Raw genomic sequence first — 12,442 nt, 5'->3', positions numbered from 1 at the left:
TGGGGTCCGTTGGTGGGTCTAATGTGAATGTGTGCTCTACATCAGGTCGGATGTGTTCGTTCGGCATATCATTGCTTGCAGAGGAGTCTTCAGCCGTTGGATGTTATTCCCGTCGTCAGCTATTCCATGTAATACTCTATTGTGCCATGTGGGTTATGAGACGACTTAATTATTCGCACATGTGTTGTGATCCTGTGTAGTTTATGGTGTTATATGATCAGGATGGCTCTCGAAATGCAGGTCATTTATTTCACCTTAGTTATGCTTGGGTTTCGTAGCGTATGGCGCTATCCGCCTCCCCATGATTTGTATTATGCACTTGGCGTTCTTGTGATCGATATTCAGGAATTTCATAAGTATAAGCGTTATGGCTTGATGTGTGTGTTTTCTTCTTGATTGTTATGTGCGGATCGGGTGGCACACCGCCACAGGTATATTTTTTGGATCGGGTGGCTCGCCACCACGGGTATGTTGTTTGGATCGGGTTGCACGCCATAATGGTATCATGTGTGGATCGGTTTGCAGGCCGCAACTGTGAGATGTAGAGTACGGTTCCCTATATCTACTTTTGTGTATTTTGTTTGTCATTCTCTAAGAAGGGTTCATAACATCTATTCGACTGTTTTATTTGTTACGCGGGCTGGGTAGTCCTTTTCCAGAGTTCGTTTTTCCTTATGTATCACATTCGAGTTTGTAGCTTGTTGGCGCATTGAGCATCATATGAGACTTTTGTCAGTGTCTGAGATGGCTTATTGCTTGAGCAGCTTGTACTGGGTGAGACGAGGCTATTGAACCTGGGATTAGTGCGATCAGAGTTATGCATGGTATGTTATAGAGCAAATATCGTTATTCGGTTCAGAATGAGGTAATGGTCCTTGTCAGGAGGAGAGATTCCATGATTTCTAGATTCGGCAAGTGGTCATTAGTTTCTACACATCTCTTCTATCATGGCAGAATTGGGAGAGTTGGAACATGATTATATGCGTCATAAGGTGTGTTGTGGGCATCAGATTCGTGGAATTGCAGCTATTGTTGTCAGAGGATGTTGTTATGGTCAAGCGACTTATGTGGTGCATGGTGTGATTTTAGCGGAGGAGCATGGTCATTATGGGTGCAGTATGTAAGGGTTTATACAGTGTTCGTATGTTAGAATCAGGTCTTATACAGGAATTCGGAGGATGGAATTTGTTTCTAAGGCTTATTGACTAAATAAAGAGGGAGAATCTTCTGTCTGGCTCGAGCTAATATGCTCATATGTGTTGTAGTGGCAGGGGTAGGTGCACGAGGTGTTGAACAATTATTTTGGATGACTCCGCAGTAGTTCTTAGCACGTTCGAGGACGAACGTATGTTTAAGTGGGGGAGAATGTAATGACCAGACCGGTTGTTTTGAGCTCTAGCGTGTTGTTCAGCGGTTTGAGGCCTTGAGTAGATTCAATTCAGGTATTATGACTTGTACGTGTGGTCGAAATTGAATTTCGGGAAGTTCGGAGTTGATTTGCAAAGAAAATTCTAATTTCGGAAGCTGTAAGTTGGAAAAATTAACCATGGTTTGACTTTTGAGTAAACGACTTCATAATCAAGATTTGAAGGTTCCAACAAGTTCTTATGATGATTTCGGACTTGGGTGTATGTTCGGGTTAAGTATCGGGTGGTCCGGGAGTATTTCGACGCCTATTATGGAAGGTTGGCATTTTGGAAGTTTAAGAAGTTCTTAAGTTTGATTTGAAATGAATTTTGGTGTTATCGATGTCCGTTTGGGATTTCGAGCCTTGGAATAGGTTCATATTGTAATTTATGACTTGTGCGCAGAGTTTGGCGTCATTCCAGAATGTTTCAGTTTGGTTCGGACGCGTTCATCTAACTTTCAATGTTTAAAGAAGGATTTCGATCTTCGATTCGTAGTTTCTATGTAGTTGGACGTGGGCCTCGACTAAGTTCGTAATGTGTTTTGGGATGCGTTGGTACATTTGGTCAAGGTCTTGGGGGCCTCGGGTTGATTTCGGACGGTTAACGGATCAGATTTTAGACTTAAGGAAAAGCTAGAGAATTCTGGTTGGTGGTACAATTACTTCTGCAGAAGCTTTAACGTAGAAGCGAGGCAGTGAACCGCAGAAGCGGCTGGGAGTGAGCTGGGCAGAGCTCATAGGTGCGAAGAAATTCCCGCACCTGCGTGATTGCAGATGCGACCACTGGAGCGCATAAGCGGATTTTGCTGGGGAAGGCTGGGACCGCAGATGCTGTCGAGTTCCGCAGAAGCGGAACCGCACCTATGGATGAGGCATCATAGAAGTGAGGGCACAGAAGCACTGGAGGAGCCACAGATACGATAGGCGACCTGGCTTGAGTTCTCCCAGGTGCGAGATTGAAGCCGCAGAAGCGGCTGTCGCAGAAGCGACCAGGGGACCGCAGATGCGAAAAGGTCGCTGGGCAGTGTTGTTTTAAGAATGTGATTTTGCCCATTTGCTTTCATTCTTTCTTGGTTTGGGCGATTTTTGGAGAGCTTCAAGTAAAGGTTTGCATCATCTATGTCAAGGTAAGTGATTGTTTCACATTGTGAGTTAAATACATGGTTTATATATGGATTTAATCATGTGAATTTGTAAAAATTGAAATTTTGGTAGAAAACCTAGAAATTTGATATTTTTAGATTTGGACCACAAAATTGGACGTGGAATTTGGAATACATTATATATTTGAGTTCGTGGCTTTAGGGGTAATGTTTATCTTCAAAAATTTTGGAATCCGGGCATGTGGGCCCGAGGGTTAACTTTATTGACTTTTAGAGCAGAGTTGGGGATTGTTATGAATTGATTAATTATAAGCATTGAAGTATATTTTGATTGAGTTGCGCATTGTTTGACTAGTTTCGGATCGTTTGGCTTGAATTGAAGAGTTAGAGAGGCGTTGGAGCCGGTTTTGGAACTTCAGAGCGAGGTAAGTCTCCTGTCTAAATTTGTGAGGGGGAAACTACCCCTAGGTGATATTTACTGTTATGTGCAACTAGTTGTGGGTGCTACATACGCATGAGGGGATGAGAGTCCGTACGTAGCTAAAGCGTGTTTATGTCCAGGTAGACTTAGGACCTTATCATGTAATATGTAAATTATTTGAACTCATTCTGCTGACTTAATTAATTGAAGTTATAATTGAAATTGATTTAGAAATAAATATATGTATATCGGGTCAAGCCTTATCACTTTGAGTTGTGGGCGAGATATTTGAGAAACGGTAAAGATTACATTCACTTTATGCTGTTGTACTGTATCGTAAGCACGCATCTCGTAATTCGACAACTTCCTTCCTTTCTTGTGGAGCGGGCCGAACTCCTCGGCAGTATAATAGATGCATCTATGGTTCATGCTGCTCGACCTTCGGCAGTGTACATATTATTCTGGATCGGGCCGAACGACCTAAGTAGAATCATGCGTTATATCGCTATAAGTCCGAATATTCACGAGATAATCTTTCCACTGATGCCCGACATTTTATATGGTATTCCTTATTTATTTGATATTGGCACTTGGCATTTTCTGAGTGGTTAAAGTAGAATACAAGATCAAGAAATTCATACTTTAAAAGAAATATTTGAAAGATTATGTAGTTTACAAATTCACCCCACTATTGATGTGCACTTCATATCTGTTATGAATTATTATATTATTTTATTGGACCTCTAGTAAGTGTTGATGTCGATCCCTCTTCAATACTTCTCCGGGGTTAGGTTAGATACTTACTGGGTACGCGTTGATTTACGTACTCATGCTGCACTTCTACACTACATGTGCAAGATCTCACATGTTCATTTGGTGATCATCTTGGCGCGTGGGCGCACCTGTTGAGGAAACTTTATGTGAGATGCATTCCAGGCTACGCATCGTAGTCCACTGAGTCTCCATCATACTATTTACTTTTTCCTGTCTTATTTACATTCTGGAAAGATGTTGTATTATTATTGTACTCCTTAGACAATGCTCATGCACTTGTGACACCGGAATTTGGGGGTTATACTAGTTGATGCTCATGGTTTTGTACATTATTAACGCCTCTCAATTCTTGTATAAACTACAAATGTTGTACTTTCACGTGGACTTAGAAGTGTAAATCTCCTTCCTTATTAAAATCTATGATCTCGGGAGTAATTAAATTGATAAATCACCGTTGGCTTGCCTGATGATGGCGTTAGGTGCTATCACGACCTATAGTGGATTTTGGGTCGTGACATCTAAAGAACTACGCATAATGACAACTATAATATGGTGCTTGCAATAGGAAATAGAAGCAACAATTTTCAGCGGGACACCCCAAGTTATAACACAGTAGAGTAAGCTGGATACAGTTTTAATCCAGTGCAAAACAAATAAAGGAAAGACAAGTAGCAACTTGATAAGAATAACCGCTTTCGCACCAGGTTTATTCAATAATCCCCACGAGGTACCAAACCTCAAAACTCAAACAATTCCTGGTTCCCAATTCATGAACCCTAATCACTTGGCATCTTGTGCCCTCGTTACAATAGATAACTGCACAGACGACTCACGTGCCAATAGAACAAATCTCACATATAAGATAAGTAGACGGAGTACGTACAAATGATCGGTAGCATCAGTGTTCATCTTCTTAAACCGATAGGGTGATAAAGTACATGTATGCTTGTGCAAGTGTTCTATCACAGTTCGGGCCAACGAATAAGAGTAGAGAAAATGAACGGCACATAAGGAACGATCCCCACAATTTTCTCCAAGTAAAACTCACACAGGTTAGGCACGCCACTACACAAATATTAACAACAACAATGCCCCCAGACCATCACAAATCAATCCCCGACATAGCCCACCTTGTCTCGCCACGTGCACAATAATAAAATAAATGCCCGCCTTGTCTCGCACAGCAGAAACCTCGTGCAAACACCCGAACAAAACCTCCCAACAATATCACGTGCCAAAAAACACAACATCACAATAGAATGACTTTCATAATATCTGCCTATATTCCACAACATTTCATCTAAACAGTGTCAATACCACAACCGCGCATAGCCTTCGGCTCAACAAACCGATTACAACAGCAACAACAACAATAATAGCGCGAGAATACGACAAGTAAATCAACTCAAGAGCTTTGGATCACAAAGAAGCGGTAGAACGAGATCACAAAGAATAAACACAATCGGGAATACTAGTCTCAATAAGAATGGCTCAACAAGTGAGAAATAATATGTAACAAATGATTCCAAATAATGATGAGGCAACTACGATAAACGATAACTAAACTTCATTTAGGGTTGAGCAATTACGAAGAGATGCAACAAATTCAATTAAGGATAAACAACGGAAAAGATAATCATAACCTTAAATAAGGATAGACAATTACAGAAGAGATAATAATAATTTCAATTAAGGATAAGCAATTAGGAAAGGATAGCATGGCAATCGAAGAGACAACAACTTCAGTTAAGGCACACAAGAGTCAAATAGGCAATAAGGGTTGAACATAAAGCAATTAATTCCAATTATGACACTCAGAGGTGAAACTAGTAAATGGGGAACTTAACATAACAAAACAACTTATATCTAATGAACATAAGAATATAAGGGCCATAAAAGGTTAACTTTCCACAAATAAGTCCAAGAACGTACTCGTCACCTCGCGTACACGGACTTTACATGGCACATTTAGCACCAAAGACTCAAATCCTAAGGGGTAGTTCCCCCTCCCCCCCCACCACAAAGTTAGGCAAGATACTTACCTCAAACCACGCCCAATCAATCAATTAGAAGTCCTTTTCCCTCAATTTCCAACTCCGAATGACTTGAATCTAGCAAAACCAATTTCATACTATAATTATAACTATATGAAAGTAATTTAAATAATGAAATAATGATCTTAGCTAAGAATTGAAAAATCGCTCCAAAAAGTCGACCCGGGACCGCGTCTACGAACCTGACCAAAATTACCAAAACGAACACCCATTCGATATCAAGTTCAACCATAACAAAATTATCAATTTTCGACCTCAATTCGTCCTTCAAATCATCATTTTACAATTTGAAAACTTTGACAAATTTTCCCCAAATTTACAGCGTAATTCACTAATTAAATGATGAAAATAGCAATGGATTCATAAAATATAACAAGATTCTGATAGAGAACACTTACCCCAATGAGTTTCTTAAAAAACCACGAACAATCTCCCAAAATCGAGGTCTAGAATTCAAAATATGTTAAAAATATCAAACGCTCGACATATAAGATTCTGCCCAGAACTTCCGCATTTGCGGACAAGAAAGCGCATTTGCGCTCTTGTATTTTTCGAGAAGATGTTCGCATCTGCGAACTCAACTGGCCAGCCCAGTGGTCGCACCTGCGCAAACATAAGCCGCACTTGCGACTCCGTAGAAGCGCACAACAGCCGCAAAAGCGCACAACAGCCGCAAAAGCAGACTTATTAGCATTTGCGATCGCTGGGCCGCAAAAGTGGCCATCGCACCTGCGTGCCCAAACTCCGTAGAAGCGAGCGAGCTCCCAGGGTACTATGATCTCAGAAGCGACCAGAGTCACGCAGAAGTGGAGCCGTACCTGCGATCCAAGACGTCGCAGGTGCGAAGCACCAGAACTAGACCTGATCAGAAGCATGAAAATCATCTGAAACTCGTCCGAAACACACTCGGGCCCCCCGGGACCCCGTCCAAGCATACCAACAAGTTCCGAAACCTAATACTGACCCGCTAGAGGTCTCAAATCACACCAAACAACATCGTTACTACGAAACGCACCATGAATCAAACTTATGAAATTTTGATTATTCCAACTTCTAAAACCCATACCGAAACACATTAAATCAACCCGGAATGACGTTAAATTTTGCATGCAAGTTCCAAAAGACATAACGGAGCTAATCCAACTTTCGGAATTGCATTCCGAACCCAATATCACCAAAGTCAACTCTAGGTCGAACCGCTCAACCTTCCAAAAACTTCAACTTTCCAATCTTCCCCGAAATGCTTCAAATTACCCTACGGACCTCCAAATCCAAATTCGGATGCATGCCTAATTCCAAAATTACCATATGAGACTATTGGAACCATAAAAATTCTATTCTAGGGTCGTCTACACAAAAGTCAAATCCCAGTCTACTCTTACCGCTAATGCTTCTGAAACATGAATCCTTCTTCCACATCAATCCCGAATCATCCGAAGTCCGAACTCGACTACGCACGAATGTCATAACACATAATACGGAGTTTCTCGAGACCTTAAGCCACTGAACGGAGCACTAATTCTCAAAATGACTGGTCGGATCGTTACATTCTTCCCCTCTTAAACAAACGTTCGTCCTCGAATGTGCCAAGAATCGTCCAGAAGTCATCAAATCACTAAATGTATTCATCCTACATACACTCGCGGGTGACCCCACGTCACCCCAATCCACATAAGCCCGACGACACCACCTCGACTGAAATTTACTCATTCCGCCAATATCAATAAGCCTTAGAACCGAAATTCTCACCATCCGATTATCTCCAAAAGACCCGACTCCTATATCCACCCTCGGTATCAGCCTCCACCAGCTGTAACGACTTATGCTTACACCCACAAGGTAAAATCACAGGAGATAACAGATCACACATATTCCTATAACAATACCTCTGATCACCAAAGCTGCCAATAATCAAATCCAGTACCAGCAATTAGCCTTATATCCGATAAAACCCTGTTTCAAACCATCACAACATTGACAATGATGCAAATAAACATGAGGGCCTCACAACTATTCACCCAAATCAACAAATTACATCTAAATCCACCTAGGCACACACCTCGCAAGCTAAAACTCAATAAGCACAACGCGAATATAACTGAATATGCAAAGAGAAACACACGAGAGAACTATCAAACAAGCCTGGCAGGCACAACCCCCTATCAGTACCATACTACGAATCAATTTCACAAGGGAGAATCGAAGTATATGAATAAATTACAAGGACCTCATCCTAATATCACTCCACCGCGGCCCGAAGCCCGGTTCAAATTTATCAAATCACATAGAGACGCAAGGATCCCATCCTCAGCTCTGAATCGTAGGCATCATACACATCATACCAACCGAAACCTTTCACTAATTCAATTCCGCCAACAAAATCATAACACATACTGAACTCTCACACCGGTAGAGCATCTAAATGACAAGTCGTAATCCATCACCCTAGAAATCACATCAAAACTACCGAATGAGGAACAAAAGTCAATCAAAATCTCATAACTCTCAATAATGAATAAAAACAAAATGGTAAACATGGGCTACCACTATAGAATCTCCCAACTGGGATAAACACATAATCAGAGTACTAAATAACGAAACTCACTCACATGTGAAGAAATATATGAGGACTCATCCCAATAAGCAGAACCAAAACAAAATACGAATGATGCTCCTATATGAAAAATCGAAACCATACCTATACGACATCATCTGGTGCAGCGTCCTCAGGCCTACTGTAGAAAACACATCAACGGACCGGGCCTCCCCCTCTTAGGCGCCCTCTACTCACCTGACCTGTACCCCAAGCTGGCGGTGCAGGGATATCAGTAGCTGGAACCAAACTCATATCCTGAATACCCTGCTGTGACATATCTATCCGGAGTCTGGGACAATCCCTCACCATGTGGTTGGTATCTCCACACTCAAAGCAACTTCTCTACTAACATGGCTGTGGAAACTGTGCGGTACGGGTACTCTGAGACCCATGGGTACCTGAAACACCGTGCAAATCCTGAAGTGCAAACTGAACTTGCTGACCCACAAAAACTCTACCATGCCGTACCTTACCGCCAAAATAAGGGCCAGTAGATCTCTCCGGTTTGCGAGACCTCTTAGCCTCCCTGTCCTCTCTCTCTTGACCCCGTCTGTCCTCTTTCCCCTAACCCCGCCTGTCCTCTCTCTCCTGGTCCCACATGCCCTCTAATCGGTGGGCAAAATGGAACATCTGACTTCAACTCCCAAGCCATGCTGAACTAGATATCATGTATGAGCCCCTCAATGAATCTACAGACTCTCTCTCCTCTGGACAAACCACTAAATCTAGCTGCATACTCTAACAAAGACATAGTGCCATGGCGTAGCTTCTCAAACTCTACACGCCATGCATCCCAAAGGATTTGAGGAACAAACTCTCTCAAGAACATCTATGAAAACTGAACCCATGAAAGTGAAGCTATATCGGCGGGCTACCCAACTCATACGCTTGCCACCATTGATATGCCGCTCTCTTTAACTGGAATGTAGTAAAAGCAACCACATTCGTCTCCACAATACCCATAGTGTGGAGAATGCGGTGGCACTCTTCTAGAAAACCCTGTGCACCCTCTGAAGCCAAACCACTAAAAGTAAGAGGGTCATACTTCTTAAACCTTGCAAGTCTAAAATGTTCTTCCTCAGATGTTGTAGCCCTAACCATGGGCTGAACTGGGACCACATGCTCAGTCTCCATGACACCTGGAACCTGACCAATGTAGACTCGCTACTCTGGAGTATAGGCGGTGGGAGTTTGAGTCCCTCCCCCGATCTGTGAAGTAGTTGGTGCAACCGGAATCAACCCCACCTGAGCCAATATCAATACATGCTCAGGAATTGTGCTAAAGTCTCTTGGAGTCCGGGGGTAACAGCAAGCGCCTCTGGTACCTTTCCTCCAGCCAGAGCTACTGGCGGCTCCTCAACTGTTGCTCAGGAAGGTGCCCTAGCTGTGGCACATGCTCATCTTCGGCCTCTGCCCCTAGTGACACCTGCTCTGGGGGAGGCGTCATCAGTAAATGAAATTTGTGTCCTCACCATCTGTGAGAGAATAGAATGATAAAAACTCAAACTCTGGGATCAATTAACTTGCACGATAGGAAGTGAAGAAGTGAAATTGTGCTAATAGTTCCGTAGCCTCTTGAAGATAAGTACATACGTCTCCGTACCGATCCGCAAGAATCAATTAAACTCGCTTATGACTCGTAGCACCTATTAACCTAGAGCTCTGATACCAACTTGTCACAATCCCAGTTTCCCTCCGTAGGATGTCGTGAAGGCACCTAGTGTCGTGCCCCGACCTCGAGGAGCGTGACCGACACTTAACCGAGATACCCCAATTACGCAAGCCTACTAGATGCCTTCTACCCAACCTTAAACATTAACAATATAAGAATCAGTATAAGAGATAGACATGAGAAGAGTCATGTGTTTCCCATTCTTTTCCCATTATTCAAAAGAGATTCATTTACGACTTCCAAAATATTTCAAGTTTATAAATATGATGAAAAACATTTTTTCCACATACCAACACTTATAGTTCATTACCCAACATCAAAAATCATCCACAACCTGTCTAAGGAGCCTCTAAGTACAACAAAAGAGAAGAATGGAAGTGCTGCCGACAAGGCCCCAGCTATACCTCAAAGCTCAAAATACAACGTCAAATGACACAAGGCCCGGAACAGCGTAGGGCTCACCAAAACCCACTGAATAGAGAGTGACTGCTAACGAGGACCAAAGTTGCCCGCTGATGAACCACTTGCATCTATTGAAGATGTAGCGCCCCCGACAAAAGGGACGTTAGTACATGTGGAATAGTACTAGTATGTAAAGCTAAATGTCCTCTTTCGAAATAGAATGCCAATATAAGAGAGGGACAACTATGGAAACAACAAGCAATGATCAATGATATCCAAATGCCAAGTTAAAACATAATAATTTTCAAAATACGAAGATAATACTATGAAGATAATATTGTTTTTGGTTGGGAGATCCTTAGCACTGATACACCACCGTGAATTTAGAAGCAGTCCGATCACGGCTCGATCAGCTAGGTCGTCTCATCTGAAGACATCCAATCTACACAACGCAGCCCCGCCGCCTCACCCTAATGTGTGCAGGTGGAGGTGTAATCACAAACACGATCTCTACATAAAGCGGCCCTGCCGCCTGACCCCAATGTGTGCAGGTGGAGGTGTAATCACAAACATAATCTCTACACAAAGCGGCCCTGCCACCTCACCACAATGTGTGCGGGTGGAGGTGTAATCACAAACACAATCTCTACACAAAGCGGCCCTGCCGCCTTACCCCAATGTATGCGGGTGGAGGTGTATTCACAATCACAATCTCTACACAAAGCGGCCATGCCGCCTCACTCCAATGTATGCGGGTGGAGGTGTATTCACATTCACAATCTCTACACAAAGCTGCCCTGGCGCCTCACCCCAATGTATGCGGGTGGAAGTGTATTCTGAGGTTAGGTTATGTCAACCTACCCTTCCTCGATGAGTAACGATACTCCAGAAAAAACATTTTTGAATTTCATACCAGGGAAACAAAAATACAATTGCATTTACCTCATAACCTTTCACACCATTTATAGCCTCATTGGCACTTTCAACCCCTTACAGCATCATTATTTCATTAGCTCTCTTGGCCATACATATGATTCTTCATTCATGGAACAATGGCCGTATTTGATATTCCACACTTTCATTTCCTTCCTTTCATGGATCATCATCATAAATATCAATAAATATAATATTGCAAAAATCACAACTTTAGGTTCATTAGTAATGAAGACTTTAAACACAATGGATTTCTTTCCAAGAAATGGAGAAAAATGATTGAAAATCGAAGCACAAGTTAAAATCATAAACGAGTAACACATCATTTATTCTTGAAATACTTTTCCCCAAAAGGAAAATACACAATTTCAACTCATGAATATATAAGAGCTCAAAACACGTTGGAAATACTTACAAAGCATAGCATTATGTTAAACTATACCTGTTAATCAGGCCGGGCTGGCCCGTTCACAACCCAGTTCGACCCGGTTCAGCCCGGTACTGTAGGGGGTGGGGACGGGCTGGGACAGGTTGGGCGGGGAGCGGGTCTTAGACGAACAAATTTTGATAACTGGTGCACCGGAACCCGATTAGTCCGGTTACCCGTTAACGGGTTTTTACCGGGCTACAGTCCGGTCCAGCCCGGTTACCGTTACAAATTTCCTTTTTAAAATTTCTGGATCGTTGCCAACGGTCAAATTCAAAAATGACCGTTGGGAAACGACCCTTTTTTGCAGAAATGGATATTTCGGCCTACCCCCTTAAGAAAATAGCCCCCCTCCCCCCACTCCTAATAATTCATAAATTACAATTTTAACCTTTTAAAAACAATAAATAGCCCCCCTTCTTCTTCATTGTTTCTCACAATTTACTCTCTTACTACTTTAATTCTCTTTTGATAATATTGATTATTGCTCTTAAATTCTCAATTACTTATTATTTCAAGTTTCATCAAATATTTAGTTTAGCCACTACAAAATTATTATTATCAAGTATTCAAGTGAAGTGTGGTATCGAGTATCGGTCTATCAATTGAAGTTTGATATCAAATTTAGTGCGGCATCCGGAATCCCGGTACA

This window comes from Nicotiana tomentosiformis, chromosome 8, assembly GCF_000390325.3.
Source record: "Nicotiana tomentosiformis chromosome 8, ASM39032v3, whole genome shotgun sequence".
Lineage (NCBI taxonomy): Eukaryota > Viridiplantae > Streptophyta > Magnoliopsida > Solanales > Solanaceae > Nicotiana > Nicotiana tomentosiformis.
This window is presented reverse-complemented; position numbering follows the sequence as displayed.